The 19,498-nt window shown below is 43.8% G+C and overlaps 2 protein-coding genes across 9 annotated transcripts in view; one reads left to right on the plus strand and one right to left on the minus strand.

Annotated features, from left to right (window-relative positions):
• Window positions 1-19,498, minus strand: part of LOC111865511 (C2 domain-containing protein 5) — a 394,963-nt gene that overhangs the window by 306,283 nt on the left and 69,182 nt on the right. The gene's annotated exons all lie outside the window — the stretch shown is intronic.
• Window positions 1-19,498, plus strand: part of LOC111865553 — a 283,579-nt gene that overhangs the window by 181,479 nt on the left and 82,602 nt on the right. The window contains exon 1 of one of the 7 annotated variants that reach the window (XM_023853709.2): window positions 2,532-2,996. The exons of the other annotated variants lie outside the window; for them this stretch is intronic. The gene's annotated coding sequence lies outside the window, so the exon portion shown is untranslated. Of the gene's footprint in view, window positions 1-2,531; window positions 2,997-19,498 lie in introns of those variants that run through there. 7 annotated transcript variants of the gene reach the window in all.

Below are 19,498 nucleotides of genomic sequence, written 5' to 3' on the forward strand. Positions count from 1 at the left end.
GAGGTGATTGTTAGTGATCCCATTACAATTAATGCGACAAGCCATAGGCGACTCCCGTGCGATTTTTCGAATGGTATAGAAGTCACATCGCCCCAGTAGACAAACGGCCCTTTGGCCTTGCAGGAGTACTTAATGCGAGGATCTTCTGCTGCGGATTGAAACGCGAAAAGCACTGAGCAGTGAAGCGGGCTAGAAGGGTAATGGCCTCACAGCTCGAGAGGTGGGCAAAAGGCTGTGACCGGCGAAGGAATGGGAGGTGATACGGGATGCTGATCTGTAGAGTCACTGCATTGTGGCGTGACAAGGCCACAGATGCAGCTCTCATGGTGGTATATCTCACTTTTATTCCGTACAAGGTGACACATGATTGTTGTAACACCATGGACATGAGCCCTATTTGAGAAGCCGCCAGTTGGTGCAGCTACTCAAGAATTTCCCAATATTTTATGGAAGCCGAAGGTTCATTATTGTGTTCACAAGAGCCCTCCACTGGTCCCTGTTGTGAGCCACATGAATCCAGTCCATACCACCCCATCCCATCTAAGATTCCATTTTAATATCCACCCACCTGCGTCTTGGTCTTCTTATTGGTCTCTTTCTTTCGGGTTCCCCACCAAATTAATACGAGGAATTTTCTTCGGTGTGAAGGGCGGCCGGCTAATAAGGCTGACAACCTCACCGCCATCTGTGAGCCGATTATTTAGAAAATGTGGCAGCCTCGACGCCTCACAACCCTATGGGCCTTCACGGCTAGTTAAAAGGAGAGCTTTACCTTTTACCTCTCCCCCATTCATGCTATATTCCCTGTCCGTCACATACTACGTGACTTGATAATTCTAAGTATACTTGGCGGTAAGTCATGAAGCTCCTCATTGTGCAGTTTTGTCCAACCTTCCCGTTACTTAATCTCTCTTCAGTCCAAATATTCTTTTCATGACTCTGTTTTCAATCAACATCCAGTTTATGTTCTTCCCTTAATGTCAGAGACAAGGTTTCAGACCCATACATAACCACAGGCAAAATTATAGTATTGCATATTTAGATTTTTACGTTTGTAGACAGCAGACGAGAAGACAAGGGAGTATGTACAGAATGTCAGCAAGCATTACCCAAATTACGTGATTGTTCTAATGAATGAAAATACCAGCCTTACTAGTACACGAGCAGCCTTAGGTTTTTGCCTCTGGAGCGCAATGCACCGAGAAAGCGAATGGCACGTCCTGTTTGTTCAGTGGATTGGATTTGAAAGCAAACAGAATTCCTGCACAGCGCCAGACAGTTGGATGTTAATGATTCAGTCATCGTGTTGACGAAGGAAGTTCATCTACATAGTATGTAAAAGTTTAGTCCCCACACTACGGATTACGCACCCTTTCTCCTTTACATACGTTGTTTAGGGGAAAATCTGCATTCATTCCGAGAATCATAAGAATCCTAGTAATACAATTCATGCGTAAATTACTGAGCTCTTTCAGTGTTATAGCAGGTGAACATATACTACCCTCTATGTTATATCGTTTTCCCTAACATATTTTAACAGAGAAATTGTAATTGTTGCTTAAATTAAGATACGATCCATTGTCTAAGGTAAAGTAAAAAGGTAAAGCTATCCTTGTAACAGGCCGTGGAGGCCCATAGGGTTGTGAGATGTGGAGGCTCCCACATTTTCTAGACAGTCGGCTCACAGATGACGGTGAGGTTGTCAGCCTTATGCGCTGGCCGCCCTTAACCCCCCCAGGAAGATTTTTGGTACTCATTTCTGTTAGAAGCTGCGTCGACCCCAGGGCCACAGTGCGGTTGGGTTAGGTGAATTGAAAAATCCATTGAACTCTTCGAAAATCAAGCCCGCGACCTTCCGACTTGTAGTATAGTGGCACCCATTGTCTAAAGTACATTTAATAAAGTATCTCATTTGCAAGATGACATAGTGATTAATTAGTTAAGCACATGGACAACAGTACTACATTATCTAGCCCCTCGTTATGTAGTATCCCAAATTGGTCACTTGTGTTATCCTTCACTGTTCTAAATATTTTCCGGAGCACGCTCTCTTCGAATACGCCTATATATTCTATCAAAGTAGAAGACCGTTTCCCACAATCATCTAAATACAATTTGAAGCTTGAACTTTGAACGGGTGTCGTCTGAAGTGAAGCAACGAAGAATAATTTTCATGCAAATTTTAAGCAGAGAAGGTCACAAAACACCAACCATTACGCGCGGTACATAATTCGGCTGCGAGGTTTACTACTGCACTACACACAACTTTCTTTCAGAATTGTTACTATATGAAGAAAGACATACAGGCGTTCGCTTCGTACGAGGAGAGCATTTAAATAGGATCATGGCAACGTTTGTCTTCGCCGCCTCTTACACAACATACTGGTTGGACAGCTCCGGGCCGTAATGTAAACCCGTAGTAACTTGCCAGTATTATGGCGATCGCTTCACGATGAAACAGCCTTGTAGACTTGTGATGCAATCGCTGTTTAATTTGGGGCCGGGCGAGTCAGTTTCGAAGTGACAGCGAAGCGGAAGGCCGCACGAGAAGATATCGGTATTCGAGATATTGTTACATTTGCATTCGAGATTGTTATAGTGGCGATTTGCAGAGTGATAATACCTTCTGGTGTGTGACGCCGTGTAGTCCGGTGGAGGTTTCGAAGGAACGTACTTTATCTTCAGTGTCGAAGAGTAAACCAAGGAAACAGCAACCGTCGGTGAACTTTTGCAGGACTTTACGGCGTTATTTTTTTAGCTTCCTATTTAAAGACGCCGTAAGTGTTGACATTATAGGTTGTTGATGATATGGTGATTGTGGAACGCCGGTGGGGACGGGAGACGGAAGTAATCTGAGAAAACACGCCTTAGTGCCATTTTATCCACCGCAGAGCCCGCATTATGTGACTGGGGGTTGAGTCTGGGGGGCGACCGGAAGCTGGAGACTGAACGCCTGAGCTATGGCACGGCATGTACACAGGGTGACATCCCGGAAGGTAGTAGTACTCATAATACACTGTTACCCGCACGTATTGGCCATACTTTAATATATGCTGAAATACATGGGGATTCTAAATTATTGTCGGGGTTTCCGTGGACTGTAAGTTTCAAACCGGAAATAACAAAATAGAACTGTTGACGGAATATGAAAGTGTAACTAAAAAAAATTGTTACCAGTAAAATCATACTGCAGAATGCTAAGCAACTTCGATATGCGCGCCTTTCGTCGGACGTAAGTTTTAAAGGTTAGAGGTCACGGAAACCTGACAGCAATTTACGATCACTCTGTGCGTAATACGACGGGACGTCGGGGACGACGGACACGATATTCCAAACTCCCACCAGTGTGCTGAAGATGTTGATGATACACAGTAAACAGAATCACCAGTGGTTCCACATTCGAACTGTCTCGGACCCAGGTCTAGGCGCTGTTGATAATAACTCACATATTTAAATTTCCCTCCTTTTATGGAACACGGAAGTACATTACCATGTTCACATTCTTTTTTTTTTTCTCGTTCGGGGTTTCGACTAAAATTTATGCAATTTACACCTCTTGATGGTGCGTGGGAGCATATTTGGACCTCAGAAGGGAAGGGTGGAGAGTATTGTATATGAGGAGCTCCGTAATTTTCACTCTTAACAAAATATTACTAGGAAGATCAAATATAGGCGGATGGGATGGAGTCTGAGTGTATCACATTCAGGAGATGAGAAATGTATTTAAATTACAGCCGTGTGCTCTGTGTATGTGGATTGGATTATTCGAGGGCTCCTGTGAACTGTTATCAGGCCGTGGAAGCCCATAGGGTTGAGAGACTTCGAGGCTCCCAGATTTCCTAGATAATCGGCTCACAGATGGCAATGAGGTTGTCAGCCTTACGCCCCGGTAGGTAGCCCTTTACCTCCAGGAAGATGCCTGGTACTCATTTCTGTTAGAGGCATGTTCGACCCCAGGGCCATAGTGCAGCTGGAAGGATTAGGTCAGTTTAAAAATCCAATGACATTGGAAATTGAATCCTTCGGCTTGTAGCACAGCGCCTGTATACGCTACCGCCTACTGACAGCTGACAGAGAGAATACTAAATTTGACCGTATGCTGAAGCCATTTTTTTCACAGGATAGTTTACGCACTCTGCCGTTAGCTCGTGCCACTGATTTTCTCGATTTGTACTTTGTCAGCGCACCAGGAAGAATGCAAGGAGACTAAGCCAGTAAACATTATAAAGCCTGCACCGAGGCGAACATCTCTGCATTCATAATTCTTTCTGTCATTCCAGAGATGTTAGGCAGAGGTCATGACCAGTATGTGTAATGGCAATAGTGTTTGCACACTCGTTGCATTAGGATGTACGAGTATCTGTCGGTGTGAAGGATTTAGATGCAGGTGCGCATGTACACACAGACACGAGCGGGTTTGAACTGTTGCCCAGTGCCTCCTCTGTGTAGTTTTTGAGGGACTCTCAGTCCGTAATTATAAGAACTAAAGCATCTCGGTTCCACGGTGTTTCTCTTATCACTCACATTTTGTTAAACACCAGCGTTGTCTTTCTTTGCAGAAATGTAATAGATTTATCACTATAAGAAATAAAAAAAGTTCTGGGAAGAACTAACCGCCCGGTTTCCTTAATACGACAATGAACGCATAGAAAACGATGCATATAACAATTCTTACCTTGTGTACATTCATTGCGACGGTAATGTTTTTACCGAGCCGTTGCCTAGCAGCGATAGGGAGCACACAGACTGACGTGAGGAATTTATGAAGTACACCATTGAGATGGGCTCAGTTGCCATGACATACATACTAAGTTTCATAAAGATTGGTTCAGACATTCAAAAGTTAAGGGGGGGGGAATCACAGACACAGCATGGAGATCGCATAAGCTTACTTTAGGAAAGTAGGCCATAAACAAGTATTGCCAGAAAGAATAAGAAAAATACGAATACCTAATATCAGGTAAAAAAACTTTGAAATACGGTAGTGAGGTCTGAACGAGGGGTCGGAGTTCGGGTTCCAGTAGGGTCAAGAATTTTCTCTTCTCCAAGTCGTCCAGGCCGACTCTGGGGTCCACCCAACTCTTCCAGTGGGTACTGGGAGCTCTTTCCCTGGGGGTAAAGCGGCCGGGACATGAACCTGACAACTCACCTCCAACTAGTGCCGAGGTCAAGAAAACGTGGATTTATACATCCACCCCCCCCATACGCCTACATGGCGTAGTGCGTAATTAGTTAAGCACAGGGACAACTTTGCCTTTACCTTTGCGTTACAATTAAATACAATAAACCACTTACTAATTTTGGTTAAGCACACTCATTTCCGCATGGAAGCCATCATGAACGCTTTCCCGTGGCAAATTAGAACGTTCACGTTATCTTGGTATAATGGGGGCACGCGATAGCGCAGTTGGTTGAGGCATTATGCCACAAGCCGGAAGGTCGCGGATTCGATTCTCGATGTTTTTGGAACTTTTTTCAGTTGTCGTAGTCCTTCCAGCCGCACGATGGCACCGGCGTAGACTCGCCCTTTAACAAAAATGAGTACCAGGAATCTTCCTGGGGGTAAAGGGCGGCCGGCGCGTAAGGCTGACAGCGTCACCGCCGTATGTTAGGCGATTGTCTAGAAAATGTGGGAGCCTTGACGTGTCACAACCCTACGGGCCTCCACGGCCTGTTTATATATATTGGTATAGTTTCGTTTGTGACACGTAAGAGTATGGCCTGCATTACGTATTATGTAACAAGTTATGCGTCACATGACGCTGCATACGTGAACAATTAGAGTACTTGCTAAGTCGTCTCATAAACTGATATTAATGCATATTGCTACAAAGAACTTTAGATTGAAATGTAATTTATTTGATTTTCTTACCAGTTCGTTGCTAGTTGCACGGAATTGAGTAGGCTCTCTTCTGACTGGAAGAATTGTACTGTTCTGCTTGCGCTGTTGCGCATACTCGTATCATGCCTTATTCCGTTTACAGTTTTTCCGTTAACACTTCCCCATAATGTGTTTAGTACCTCAAATTCTGTTTGTGCGTAATGGTAGGTCCTGAGTCACTGACAGACATACAAACACAACGTTACTCCTTCCATGGTTCCCTGCAACTGGGGATTAGCATGCGGGGGCGTGCCGTGCTGGATTTGATTTCATAGAATTCAGTTTGACTTCTTGAGTTCAGTGACGTCACTGTTGTCAGTTTGTCGTGATGTAAGCGTTGCAGTCGAAATAAGCAAAACAAACGATGATCGTGAATATCTGAGGGATAGAATGTTTAGGAGGGTATTACAATAAACTTAGTTGTAGTACAACAAATGACTTGTTCTTATATTTGTTTCTTTATGCTGTCAGTCCGTATGAAGTTGTCATTGTAATTAGAAACGAAACGGTCAGTTTGTTAGTAGGTATACACTCTGTCTTACAACTGTATGCATGTTTGTTATCGATACGCAGATACATGTACTTCTGCATATAGTATTAAATTATCAATACCATGAGTAAATGTGCATAGTTTTATATGTGGCATCACGAAAAGTTATTCGAAACATAATCCTATAGATAAATTTAAGGAAATTCTAAATAATTACAGTCACTACTTTTAAAACGAAAGAAGAAGTGTGCTTAGAATCGTAACCGCATTTGACTGTAGTGTACGAAAAGGCACTTCCAGATGCTTGTAGTTGCAGTGCGTCATGGCGTTTTCAGGAACGAAACTGTTGCGTAATGCTGCTTGCGCATGCGTAGTGAGTTTCGTATGAGACGAGGGGAGATTTCCCCGTAAAAGCATTCATGTAGATTTCGTGAAAATGAGTCACAAACATGGATTACCTCGGATATCGTAAAAATATTATGAGAACTGTAAAATTACGATCTGAAAAGTAGAGAAACTAATTTTAATTAGAACCACACAGGAAATAATGCAAGAATACGCGTTCAGATTTCAGCCTGTGGAACACTTGTACTGTATTAGACGTTCTCGGGACCATTTTGTTTTCTTTTGACTTGCGTGTTAGCTTCTTCTATATCATGCCACAAATGTCTTCCTTTATTTTCTTTTGTGGGCTGTTTTATGTCGTAGTCCGCAGCTGGACTATGTGGCTTCGGGTGGAAGTATGATAAATGAAGATCATTGTTGAATTGTAAAAGATTAGACAGAAGAGCTTGTGGCCCCATCGAGGTACTATTCGGGCATTTGTCTTCAAGAAACTGAGGAATTCCACGAAAAAAATCTGTTGACGATAGTCCGTGTTCCGGCTAATGTTCGAACCGATTACCTTCCTAATACAAGTCGCGAGCGTTAGCCGCTGGACCGCCCTATTAGTTCCCGGCTTCTTTTCATAATTAATTTGTGGTTATGTCTGTAATTTCTTTCTTACATACCTATCCATCTGTGGTACTACAGCTCTTTGTTGGGCCTTGGCCGCTTTTTCAGTTTCTTGATCTTTTTACATAGTCTGTAGGACTCCCCTTGGACGGGGGATCAGCCCGTCGCAAGACCGCTACCTACACACAGAACAGCACAAACAGAATGAACGCACACAGACATCCATGCCTCAAGTGGGTTTCGAATCCACGATCCCAGTGTCTGAGCGGGCGAAAACAATTCATGCCCTAGACCGCGCGGCCACTTTGTTCGGCCCTTCGTACCTAGGGTCTTTTAATGTTAGGATCTGTGAACGTGTCTGGAATATCGTTCCATAAATAGATGCACACGATATTTTCATAAGCATTACGTCACTACTTCGAGACATCTGACAAATCTAAATATTGTAAACGACGTGAAAGAATAAACACACGACTGTAAAACCTGCTTCTTGGTCTTCAGCAGACACTAATTTAAAGAATAATACCAGATGAATGTACGTATATACGGTGTACAGTGTACAGTATACGTTTCTCGAAAATATTCGAAATTCTGCTTATCGCATCAAATTACTGACAGTGCTAACTTGCAGAGTACGTTGTGTGCGTTGTTTTACAGCGTTCGGAACAAATTATGACTTCTCTAGGGTTTCAACTGTTGATTTTCCGTAGTAGTAACCCTGTGCACGGCCTCGCCATAGCTCAAGCGGTTAGTCTGTGGCTTCCCACCGCGGTGGCTCGGGTTCGATCCCGGGTCTGGTCAAGTGGGATTTGTGGTGGACAAAGTGGCGCTGGGGCGGGCTTTCTCCGAGTAATTCGGTTTCCCATGCCAATCTTCATTCCACCAAATTCTCCATCATCCGGGGCCTGCTACAATAGGCCAATCAGTGGCCGCCGTGCCGAGTGGACCCAGTTGGTCTACACCCCCCACTAAGCGAATTAAAAAAAACCCGTGCACTATTTGTAGCACTCACAAACACCTCAAACTGCATTACTTAATGGCGTCCGCATCTTCAAGGCGGTCTCCAGTATTACCAGTAATAGCAGTAGCAATGATGCCGGAATCAACAATTCGATCCTGCATGAAGTTGGTTTGAATCACGTATGAAACATATGAAAAATGCTGATTTGCCTCAGGTTCTGCTCCCTCCTTACCTAATATTTCATTGTTGCGTGACGTGGATTGTTGTGAACGTTTATTATCTCTCAGCGTCAAAGGAGTTTTTTTTTTATGGATAGAAACATCACGTATTATGCCAAAATCATGACAGAACGATACACTATCATGTTTCGTATTATGTTCGGACTTCCAGCGGAGGTACACTGATGGGAACAAAACGTGTGGAGAGCCTTACCGCGATTTCCACTCTCTTTGCTGTAACAGTGACGTGTTATATACGTTAACCTTTACTGAACTCGATATTGCGCTCACTGGCTATATCTTTAAAATCAGCACGAACATTGCAGAATCGTAAGTACTCACGTGTATTCTCTCAATACATGAGGCTATCTACTGGTCAGGGCCTTGTGTGAGTACAATGGTGTAGCCTGCTTGTGAGCTGATCGCAAGGGAGTATAACACAGTTAAAGTAAAGCTATCCCTGTAACAGGCCGTGAAGGCCCATAGGGTTGCGAGACGTTAAGGGTCCCACATTACCTTGACAATCGGTTCAAAATAAAAGTATTGCACCGGACACACGTCATGTATTTATGATTCGTATGACCGCCTCTGTGGTCTAGTGGTCAGAGTTCCTGGCTACAGATCCACAGGTCCGGTTTCGATTCCCAGCGCTACCGGATTTTCTGAGAAGTAGTGGGTCTGAAACGGGTCCACTCAGCCTCGTGAGGATAATTGGCAAGCTATTTCAAGGAAGTATCGCCTCTGTGGTCTAGTGGTCAGAATTCCTGGCTACAGATCCAGAGGTCCGGGTTCGATTCCCAGCGCTACCAGATTTTCTGAGAAGTAGTTGGTCTGGAACGTGGTCCACTCGTGAGGATAATTGAGGAGCCATTTCAAGGAAATAGCGGCTGCGGTCTAGAAAATCGAAATGATAGGCGTGGGGATTTGTTGCGCTGACCACGCGCCACTCTGTCCGCCAAAGTTGGCATTTAACACATACTGACTTCAAAATAAATATATTACACGGGACACAGGCCATGTATTTATGATTAATATGACAAGTAAAATATTCATGTTGCTGACGTACACTACATTGATATGGAGGAAAGAGCGTTTCCTCCTCTGTTTAATCCTTTCACCATCTTTTGTCCAGTTGTCCCTTAAATTATTCTATACATACGAGTGACAGTCAGTAAATACGAGTCGGTCACAAATGGATATAAAATATAAAACATGTGATATTCGAACCCAGAGAAAGGCATTTATTTGTCATCATATCTTACCCCAACATTGATACACTTGTCCCATCGCTTTACCAGTGCGTCGAAACCCGCAGCATAGAAACCTTTTGGCTGTTGTCTCAGCCACTTTCCCACCTTGGTTTCAACCTCTTCATCAACTAAACGTCTGCTACCAAGGCGGAACCTCTTTACGTGACAAACACTTCCCAGCGAAAACAGGAAACATTTCTTTATGAATATCCTTTGTATTGAGCCATTTTTCCCGCAAAAAGAAACGCACAATAGAACACTGCTCTTCGGTAGTTCATAAAATTATTCTGTACATGCGAGGGAAGCATTCGAATCCGCCTCCACATGACGTTGGATACCTCACAAAAATCGTACGTAATCAACCATTACACGTGGCCACATTCTTTGTTCAAAGTGCATGAAATGAATGTATTGTGTGGATGTCTTGTTACATCCACAGACTTGAGCTCCGAAATCACAGACTTTATTTTTATTAAATCTGAAACCGAAAGTTTGTACCAACACTTGTGTTACAAAGCTCGTCTTTGTTTATGCCACTCCAATATAACTTGAAATTTACATGAAACTCAAATGAAAACTTGTGGATGTTCTTAAAAACAGTTCGTCATGTCGGAAACAGAATAAATGAATATTAAGACCAGGAGTATGAATACATCTGGATAATTTGTGTTCTCCATTGTCTGTCATATTTTATGCCAGATTATTTGATGTAGGAAGTAGTAGTAGTGTTTCATTACGTATAAGGTTTTTTTTTTTTGCTAGTGGGGTGGGGCTAAGTCCCTTGTACTGCAGCCACTTCTGGCCTACTGTACCAGCCCCAGATGATAGGTGAGGGGGGATTGTGGAGCAATTGGGGGAATGAAGATTGGCAGGGGAAACCGAAGTACTCGGAGAAAACCTGCCCCAGCGCCACTTTGTCCACCTCAAATCCCACTTGACCAGACCCGGAATCGAACCCGGTCCGCCGCGGTGGGAAACCAGCGACTAACCGGTTGAGCTATGACGCGGCCAGTACGTATAAGGTAACTATTCAGCGCGCTGGTTGGTATGAAACATCCTCAACTTCGTGCTTCCTATGGAGGAGCTATTCCCAACACGTGACATGTTTGTAAAAAGCGATGCTGAAATCTCCAAATACAAAAGTTCATTCTCATAGTGCAACTTGCATCCACGTGCCAGAAAATCATGTACCCCGGTTACATCTGCCACTAAAATTCGATATTCTGGCAACGTGTATCGCGAAAATTTCATATTTCGGGTAAACGAGTCGCGAAAACTTGTTATTCATGTTAAGTGATCCACGAAACGTAAGATTCCTGTTCATCCATCCATCAATCCTTGTAGACCTTGACCGCTTTTTCAGTTCCTTAATATGTACACAGTCGGTAGGACTCTTTGGACAGTGGATCAGACCGTCGCAAGGCCGCGGCCTACACACAGAATAAAAGCACACAGACATCATGCCTCTAGTGGGATTTCAACCCACGATCCTAGCGTTCGAACGGGCGAAGACGGTTCATGCCAAGCCCGCGCGGCTACTGTGAGTGGCTGTTAATGCATCACGTAAATGTAATATAATATAGCCATATTAAAATGTTATATATAGAATCTAGTCGAAGAACTCGTTACACATAATGCAATTCTTTGGGGGGGGGGGCACTTGCATTCCAAAACTATGATATTCGTTTTACATGCGCGACAGAAATATGGCGTTTCTGATATACACGGCGTGTCCAGGATCCAATAGGACTCATTTTTTAAAATTTGCCCTGCAATGCCATCTGTTGGCGAGTTGTGGCGTTAATATTCTTGAAGTTTCAACTGTGGCTGTCTATAATTTTAAAGCGCAAGTATCGCTGCATCATGTGTTCTGACCTTCAGTGTAACAGTACTGTTCTGACGCTCGTCGGAAAATGGCGGTTGAACAGAGCCAACATCAAATTTTGTTTGAAGTTAGGCAAAACAGCCGGAGAATCGTACGAAATGATGAAAAGTGTGTCCGGTAGTGACTGTTTGAGTCGCTCGAACATTTTTCGATGGTATGCTGCATTTCGTGACGGCAGAGAGGACATTGAAGACACTCCACGTGCATCAAAGCCGAGAACAAGTCGCACTGAAGAAAATGTGAAAAACGTGACTGAAATCCTTGCATCAGACAGATGTGTTTCTGCAAAACTCATCGAGGAGCTTTTGGGAATATCAAAAAGTACTGTGCATCAAATTTTGACCGAGGATTTGGGCAAACGGAAGGTCTGTGCGCGGTTTGTACCGCACGCTGTGTTAGGCGATGAAAAACATACCAGAGTGGAACACTGCAAAGACATGTTACGGTCGGCCCAAAGTGATACGAAATTTACAAAATCGATTGTTACTGGTGACAAGACATGGTGTTTTCAATATGAGCCTCTCAGAAAGCGGCAGAGTGCAGCGTGGTTGAGCCCAAAGAAGTCGAAACCAAGGAAAGTGCACATGCAACGGAGTCGATAAAGACACTGCTAACCGTTTTCTTCGATTCGAAAGGAATCATTCCCAAGGAATTTTTGACAGAAGGTCAAACAGTGAATTCTGATTATTATCTCGGAGTCCTCAATCGTTTGTGGGCGAGAATTCTTTGAATTCGACCTGAATATCGAGAGCATGGTTCCTGGTAGCTCCTCCACGACAATGTCCCACCCCGTCCCACCCACAAATCGAACATTGTGCGCGATTTTTTTGGCCAAAAAAGGGAGCACAGCCCTTGTTCATCCTCCATATTCGCCATATTTGGCTCCAGCAGATTTCTGGTTGTTCCCAGAAGTTAAGTTGGCGATGAAAGGAGACCGTCACGACACCATCCAGGACATCCAAAGGGAATGTAGTACAGTTTTAAATGCGATTCCACAAAAGGAGTACAGTGACTGTTTTCGAAAACTTTTCATTCCATTTCAGCTAAGTATTGATTCAGAAGGAGATTATTTTGAATAAAAAGAGTGAAATTTTGAAAATAATTCACGTCTTGTATTTTTAATGAGCACAGTCCTAACAGAACCTGGACACACTGTGTATGTGCCAGGACTTGAACTGTGCTTGAACCTCCACATGAGAGGGAGAGGGGCCATACAATAGACCGAACGTCATGTGGCTGCTGCCGTTCTTCACGTCTCCTGAACCCGTATATCTTTGCTACAGTACGCTTGCGGGTATTTTTAAGATCCCTGCTCTCTCCTCAGCATTAAAAGAATAAAAACAGTAATAGAAATTACGTATGCCAGAAGCCAGCTCATGTGTACAGCCAAACTGACCCAACATCTCACGGCCAGTAGCAACAAAGTGGATAAGGACCCCATTAGTTTAGGCAGGCATCTTAGCCCGCACATATGATCGTTTATTTCTGTGACTCCGGCCTTCCAATGCAGTTGCTGTGTTCCCAAGGTAGTTGCCGTTCCTTCTGGCGAACACGATCCGTTGGTATGGGCTAAATTTAAATAAATACAACGCTCACCAGCTCGTTTATTACCGTTTAGTTTCCGTTCCTTGTCATGGTCATGCACGGAGCGGACGTTGATTCTGTAAACAAGTTTGTTGAACGTTTCTGAGCTGAAATCCTTTCGTAACAGCAGTGCTGTTTTTTTTCCCTTAGTACTTTATTTAACGACGTTTTTTCAACCACATAAGATAGGAAACTAGCAAGTTTCGCTCTTGGGGAAAGTGCACGGGGTATGCACATCCGTCTAGGCGCAATATTTGTAGTTAGTTAATTTCTCTTTGCCTTGTTAACTCATCCCAAAGCAACGTAGCTATGTAAATAAGATCTGAAAGTTATTATCCTAGCATGTATTTGTAGAGACTGAGGAAAGACGCGAACACAGAATAGCGTACCTTCGCTGGGTCCCCGGAATGGAGAACTCAGTATGATACGGCGAGCTGCGGGGTTCGATAGTGTTACGGGGTCATCTCTTGACATAATGGTAGGCGTCTCACCCCGCTCCAAGAACGTATCACTCCTGTGGTGACTAAATTGACAGATCAGTAAATCTTAACCTTGATATTTAAGCAGTTAACAGTAGCACCAGTCGAATCTTGCGTCGTATGAAAGGCCATTATAATACCTATGAATGTCAAAGTGACCTCTGTCGGCTCTGAGGCCAAGGAGATGTTTCTGTAGCATGATTTTGAAGTTTTTGTAACGACGCAGTTGGTAATCCAGTCGTGAGACAGTAGCCAAGAATGACTCTGCTGGCGAGGACCAACATTGATTTACGAGGCTGTTAGTATAAAATGATGGGATGATGTTGAATAACGAAATTAAGAGCAAGTGGGAGGAAACGGTCTTTACCAGATTTAAGGTATTTGGGCACGTGCCTGCAAGGGCTGGGGAAAAGCACGAAAGACCTTAGGATAATCCATGTCCTCACCGACAGTCGAACCATATATCTCCCAAACCAGAACTTGAGCTTATTTGCTCTGAAAGGTGAAGTTATCCGTGTAAATGCTATCCCTGTAACAGGCCGTGGATGCCCATAAGTTTGTGAGAGGTCGAGGCTCTCACATATTCTAGACAAGCAGCTCACAGTTGGCGGTGAGGTCAGCCTTTCGCACCGACCGCCCTTTACCCCACAGAGAAGATTCCTGGTGCTCATTTCTGTTAGAGGCTGAGTCGAGCCCAGGGCCATAGCGAGGCTGGAAGGATTAGGCCAATTGAAAAATCCAGTGACATCGAGAATCGAACCCGCGACCGTCCGGCTTGTAGCATAATGCCTCAACCAAATACGCTACCCCGTGCCATCCCTCAAGTTGTCCCTGTGCTTAACTAAGTAAGCAATACGCGATAAAGACATGGGGGAGTGAGTGTATAGATCCACGTATTCTTGACCCCTGAACTAGTTCGAGGTGAGTGATTACCTTCACGGCCCGGCCGCTTTACCCCCGGGGAAAGGGCCCCCGGTACCCATTGGAAAGGAGGTTGGGTGGTCCCGGGAGGGAACATTTCTTACTTGTCAATAAAATCCGATGCTGACAGAAGTACAAGTGGTCCTTGTTATATGCGAGCTGGGAAAACGGGATTTTATTTTGGTGCACCCAGCTGGTTACCCAGTGGCTCCTGCCCTATCCCGTAGAAAGCATTCTTCAAATCAGCGGTTTGCACAACCCACCGAGGAAGATAATGACAGTAAAATAAAGATGCAGCGTTTAGTAACTACTTCACTGTTAGTAAATTCATAATGTGATGGATGGGCTTGATTAAGTGGTACCAGTTTCCCACTGTGTGGCCTAAAGTCACTTCAATTGCATATAAGCGAACAACTAGATGAAAGTGCCCCAATGCATTTTAGCTCCCTCTCGGTAACAACCCACTGTGGGAACCACTGATTATACCGATTTCAATCAATAGCATTGCATTTTACAACACAATTATACAATTACAAGCACGTGTCCCTTTGTAACTTTATATATTTTGATTTGCACTGTGTGTACCTTTTTTTTTTTTGTACATACGTATTTTGTTTTGTATTCCCTTATGTTATAGACTTTCCTTGTCTGTATCAGTGTAAGTTCTACTGCCACCGGGCGAACACCCAATTGCAGTAAAATAACAATATTAACACAAAAAAGTAAACATTTTCCTCTTATTAAAAATAATTTTACATCGGGTTTTGCTCCATCCTTTCGGCAGCGGATGCACACAGACACGTTTCCGTTGGGGGCGGGTCTTGCTGTATCAGTCACTGCTCTGGTATTTGTAACAAAATTCAGTAATAACTGGAACCAGTTTTAACCAGGTTCTAAAATTTAACTAGAAAAAGCAATACAGCACAACAGTTAACGTAAAAGTACATATATACATTGCCGGTCACGGTAGCCGAGCAGTCAAAGGCATGCACTGTCTTCGCTCGCTCTAAACCCGGGATCGTGGGTTCGAATCCCACTCAGGGCATGGATGTTTAGTGTTTGTGTGTGCTCGTTTTTCTCTGGTTGTGTACAGGTAGAGGCCTTGCAACGAGCTGATCACCCGTCCAAGGAGTCCTACCGAAAGTCTTAAGATCTAGTAAACCGAAATGAAACGGAGACTTTCATGAAGGTAGGCCAAGGCCAAAATTGGGACTATAGCGTCAAAGAAAAAAATAATGTACTTGATGAATGACCTTATAAGGTCGAAACATGTAGAAATCAACGAGCATGACAAGAAGTTGCACCTTCAAAACTGACCCTGAAAATTAAATCGTTAAGAAGCGCGACAGGATACCGAGATGTGATCGTTAGTTTCAGCTACAGCTGCAGAGGCAGGTTGTGTAGCACGAGTGAACGTGCTCTGACTGGAGGCACCGATAAAGACCACAAAATGGCTGGAACCGATATCTTCCTAATCGATACATTCTTCTTTCCTTCCGCTGTCTCCACGATTAAACTTTCACTTTGACGGTCCGTGTATTTATTTCAAAGAAGCTTGCATACAGATCGTTTTCTTTAACATTTCCTGTGTTACTAACGCGCATACTTTGAGACCGGTTCTTATTCACTTTAAAATGTAAAATCGTCCCTTTGCGTAATTAAGCACTGTGTCATCAGGACATAACGGGAAGTACTATTGGTTTGTAGCTCCACCCATTCTTAACGTTGGCAGTTGATGCAGGTTAATGTTCATCGAGGAAGGAGTGCTCCGGAATCAGTTAGACAGGAGCCTGGATGGGCCCCAGAACCAATCTGGACCCTGAAAACGAGAGAAGAATCTTTTGCTCCTACCGGGTACTTAACCCCGAGTCCTCGGACATCCAGCCTGTAGCCCTCTCTGTGTACCGAGTGAGCTAACCCGGCTTTCCAATCTTCGCAGTACATGTTTCTGTGTTGTTATAAGTGAAAGTAAACCAGATCAGCCATCTCTTGAAATTTCAAATTAACCATTGGCAGCATCCCGCCGTCTGAATGTGTACAGTTTACTTTGCCATGAAAATAAACCGAAGAAATGTTTTATACAGTTGAAAATCTCAGCACTGGAACGTTTAAGATTCGCCTCTGATACAAATTTTATGAACGTGATAAACTGAAAGTGTACCAGGTTTCTAACTCGCCTTGTTTAGAATTTCGTAAGGTAATACTTGAATTTATAATTTATTACACTCAACCACAAAAGCCAGCGATTATAGACACAAATAACAGAAGCATTTCTCATTGTATAAAAAGTTGTAAGTTTAGTCTTTTTGGGAGAAATAAAAAAGCCTTGTACTCAGATGAGGACGACATAGGCACGTAGAAAACGCCTTAGGGCATCCGCCTTAGGCTAATGGTAAAACCAGAGGTAACAGACTAATTTGTTGTTGTGTATGGAAATAAATGCGGCCCCTTATCCTCCCCCTCTCCCTGGGCCAAATCATTAGTCTGTCCAGCTCCCTACTTTGGAATGCGGTTTTTTCCTTTGCCTTCTTCACGCCAAGGCATTTAACCGTCAGCTTGCTACACCGTCCAGTCCTGCGCCACCAGACACAGCGGTTATCCCATGCTGGACACGTGAACGGTTGTAGAAGGCAAAGAAAGGAAGTAAAGGAAATTTTAGTTTACCTCAAAAATGATGTTGGCAGCACTAAAAGAATGGTGGATATAAAAGACATAAACCTTTGTTCATTTGTACGCAGTTATTTTTCAGTGTCTTTTGGGTAACGGTGATACACTGGTACGATATGATGACTGCTTCAGTAACAGAATTGGCCGTTTTGTGCTCGTTGAGTGCGAAAGGTAGCAGACTTTACGGATTCAGTATGCCTTTTATATTATGAGTCAAAGGAAGCTTAAGGATGTGTGGAAAGAATCAGGGGCGGTTGGAAGCGTTGTTAACGATACGCGTCCTGTAAAATGTGTCAAGGTTGTTGGCATATTCCGGACAATCGAGGAATGAGGGTTGATGAAACTGCATCTGAAATTAGCTTCAGTTAAAGAAAGAAGCCATGAATGACTTAAAATGTAATTAAAAAAAATTATTTCGATGTAATCAGGAAACTTAGACAAAATGCTTTGGAAAGCAAGGTGCTCTCGTACAAGAATACGATATGTCTGTGTTTAACTACTGTGTGATTAGCTTGTCAAACTCTAAAATGAAATTTAATTCGCTGTTTTGCGAAACTGCGCACAAAGAGCACAGTTCGCGACCGTGGAAACCCGTAAACGGCAGAAAGATTAATGAGTAAAGCGCACCATACTTGCCATTATCCTTGTGTAAATAGCACATATAAATAAAGCCACGTCATCACGTGAGCCAGGGCGACAAGCGCGTTACTTCGTGTTTCAGCTGTGTAATTTTAATATGAATCTCCTCCATTATGTCCTTAATTAGTAAACTTTACACCTTAGCAGTGGAGCCGGGATAGCGTAGTCGGCATAACGACTGGCTGTGGGCTGGACAGCCGAGGAGTCGGAGTTCGAGTCCAGGTAGGATCAAGAATTTTTTCTTCTCCACGTCGTCCAGACCAGCTCTGGGGTCCAACCAACCTCCTACCCAGTGGATACTGGAGGTAAAGTGGCCGGGGCTTGAAAGTGATCACTCACCTCCAACTAGTGCAGAGGTCAAGAATGCAAGGCTCTATACATCCACGCCTCTATGCTTTCATGGCGTTGTGCGTAATTAGTTAAGCACAGGGACAGCTTTACCTTTATACCTTAGCTGTGGAGTTCAGATTTTCCCAAAGATAACATGAGTCTTATCGTTCGCCAAGTCTCCTATGTACGATTTGCTAAGGAATGAGCCTTGTATCGGAATGTCATTTGAATCGCAAATGAGTCTGAAATATTTTAACTTTGGTGTTTCAACAGCCGATATGTAACGTCGAATGAAACAAAAAATGCTTGAGTTCAAGGGATTTTGAACTAGACAGACGCCTGGGTGTTTGAGCAAAATAAGGAAAACGTTTCGTTTGAATAATCGAAAGATTCGTGACTGGGAATTGAGATGATTACAGTAAGTAGTGGATATACCTTCTGGGCCGCCTTTTCATTAGAGGAACAAAATAATTTGAGCTCCAAAGTTTAGATTTCACGACTTTTCTAGTAACATTTGGCCGTGATGTGCAGGCATGCGCACACACTCGCTTTATTGCCACCCAACTCGTTAGGGGACTGCTTACCATCGTTACATTTACTGTGGGTACACCGATACCAAACTTTACACTGTAGTTATGGTTCTGCAAAACGCTGCCGTGTGCCTGGAGGGACTGAGGAAAACCGGTATACGAGGTTCATGAATCCCCGGACCAAGATTTGAACGCATGGCCGCGCCATAGATCAAGCGGTTAGTCGCTGGCTTCCCACCGCGGCGGCTCAGGTTCAATCCCAGGTCTGGTCAAGTGGGATTTGTGGTGGACAAAGTGGCGCTGGGGCATGTTTTCTCCGAATACTTAGGTTTCCCCTGCCAATCTTCGTTCCACCAATTGCTCCACAATCACCCTCACCTATCATATGGGGCTGGTACAATAGGCCAGAAGTGGCCGCAGTACAAGGGACTTAGTCCCACTCCACTAGCAATAAAAAAGATTTGAACGCGGGACCTTTCGATTAAGAATGTATACTACCCACTCGGCGTCCTCGGGCGAATATTTTTCAGTAGCGAACTCATCTCATTAAGTAAAGAGTTCACATTCTAATGGCGACTTATCCAACACGCCCCTTAATGTTAGTCAACTGGCGTAAATTACGAAGGTTTGAGTGCGTTCTTTGAACTTCACTGAAATGAACGTCTCCGGTGCGGATGCTCGAATTCGAGAACCTTTGGACGGATTTTTA

Source organism: Cryptotermes secundus, unplaced genomic scaffold, assembly GCF_002891405.2.
Source record: "Cryptotermes secundus unplaced genomic scaffold, Csec_1.0 scaffold944, whole genome shotgun sequence".
NCBI classification, from domain to species: domain Eukaryota; kingdom Metazoa; phylum Arthropoda; class Insecta; order Blattodea; family Kalotermitidae; genus Cryptotermes; species Cryptotermes secundus.